Here is a 2,500-nt window from a genome sequence, read left to right as displayed (position 1 = left end):
CTACCCTAATAAAGTAGAACACCTTAAACAACAAAATAACAGTCAGTGTTTTAGTAAGATCAAGGCTCTCTGCGGGCTACAGGATAATCAGACCACTCACTTGCCCTGCACCTCACACTTACCACCTGACTTAGCGGCTCAAGAGATTAATACTCACTTTGCCTCCATCTGCCAGACCTTACCCCCCCCCTTAACCACTCCGGCTTACCTGCCTACCTCCCCTCTCCCTCACCCCCTGCCCCTGTCCAGGAGGTTGACGTTGTCACTATATTAAGTAAATTAAAGTATAACAGATCTACAACACCTGATCTACCTATCAAAATCTACAAATAATTTCACCTGGAACTTACCTTCCCACTTTCCTCCATGATTAATGCTTCACTGAGTCTTAACTCCTGCCCCAGTGACTGGAAAAATTCATATATCACTCCCATCCCCAAATGTTCGAGCCCTCAGTCGCTGAGCGACCTTAGAGTTATTGCCACCACCCCAATCCCAAGCCTTATCTATAAGGGTTTTGTATTTGACTCAGTATACAACATTATTAAAGATAAAATTGATATCCAACAGTATGGCAACAAGAAATCCTCCTCCACAACTCACTATCTTGTTAATTTGCTGGACTTCTTGCACAGCCACCTAGACAAGCGCAATACTTCTCTAGCCTTGACCTTTATAGACTTTAAGAAAGCGTTTGACCTTGTCGATCATAATATCATCATCTCCAGTGCCATACAACTGGGGATCCAACTGTAAAGCCAGGAATTTTGAAGTAATATTATTTTTGCAATTACGTTTTATTTATCTATTTATTTATTTATTTATTTGTTTATTTATTTATTTGTTTATTTATTTATTTATTTATTTATTTATTTATTTATTTATTTATTTATTTATTTATTTATTTATTTATTTATTTATTTATTTATTTATTTATTTATTTATTTATTATTATTATTATTATTTTTTTTTTTAGTGTTGACTTGAGAGACTGGATGTATGGACGTCGTGACGGTTTTATTCAACGAAGAAGCAGACAAAGTAGAAAATAGAGCCTTGATAGATCAAGAATTTATTTTGTTCTGTGTCTACCCATCAAGATGTGTTGGCAAAGAGCCAACCATTGTGAAGAAAAACATACAATAGGAAGTAGCTACGAATATATTTCAACTGATCTTAGTTCAACTGATCTTGGAGACGACATTAGAATGTTCTAGAACATAGTGGCCGCACCGTAGCTCCGCCTAACCGTGACGTCACTAAGACACGTTCGGACGGAGGCGTAAACTAGGACCATTAACTTTAAGAGGATTAGGAAAAATTCCCAACTTTCAGTTCAGGATTCCACTAGAGAAATATTCTAGGGAGAGATTGTAGCAGCTAGGGGTTGTGCTGAGAAGCGAAATAAAGTTTTACGAAATAGTACAAGAGGGGAGGTTAGTGGTTTACCCATAGATAGGAACACATAGCCGTCTCATTTTTTTTTTTTTTTGCGCAGCTAAAATTTTAGTCTGATGCCAAGAACTACCCCGATAACAGGTATGTCAGTGCGCTCTGTAAGATTAATGAAAATAAATGTCAATATGTGAGTTAAACGATATAGTGCAAATATAGTAGGTAGATAGTTATTATTATTAAGTTCTGAATCTGATGCCAAGAACTACCCCGATAACAGGAAAAAAAGGGTTTAAGGGAGTGTGATTCACAAACATCCGTTACGTGGAAGAAGTTAGATGGTGTCACGCATATATACATTAGCTACGAGGGTGTAATCCTTAGAGTACAATTCTGTCTGTGATCGTTTTCTAATAAGAATACGGGGTTGAAGGTAGACACAGTGTTGTAAGTAGACACAATATTGTAAGTAGACTTATACAGTGACCGGAAGGTTGGAGCGTAAATAACCACGTTTACCCACTCGCCTGTGACTTACTTATGATATCCATAAACATCAACTGTGTTATTAAATATCTCGCATACCCATATTATCAAGCCTAGGTCATTGTAGTTGTTAGACAGGACCAACATACCCATATATTTTTCATACTGTAAGGATCAATAGATTGTCTAGTTGGAGAAAATCACAATATACTTTTGTATTTTCTTACTATATTTTTGCTACGGTGTAATAATCAATACATAGAAAACCTTCACTTACATTCTTTCATTGCCCAACTTGGACATCACTATGGTAGAGTCACGACAGGCCTTTTTGCTACCCAGAACCAACCCCGAACAACCTGAGGAGAGGGGACGGAGTCAGACGTGAATAACAAGGAGCAATTTCCATCTTTGATCATATATATCTATATAGGCGATTGGGTGGTGGCAAGGTATACCTTTAGATAATCAAGCTTGATTTCTTATTTCTCAAATCGTACTGATACGGGTATCTTTGATCACTCCCATTGGAGGTGCTCTTGGTTAAACACTAATCAATCGACCACACAACCACACCTGGTAGCATGGCTGGCCGACTTCCTGACCAGACGTCAACAGG

The sequence above is a fragment of the Oratosquilla oratoria genome, chromosome 38, assembly GCF_046742065.1.
Source record: "Oratosquilla oratoria isolate Oo_2021 chromosome 38, ASM4674206v1, whole genome shotgun sequence".
NCBI lineage: Eukaryota > Metazoa > Arthropoda > Malacostraca > Stomatopoda > Squillidae > Oratosquilla > Oratosquilla oratoria.
Note: the sequence above shows the minus strand (reverse complement) of the source record.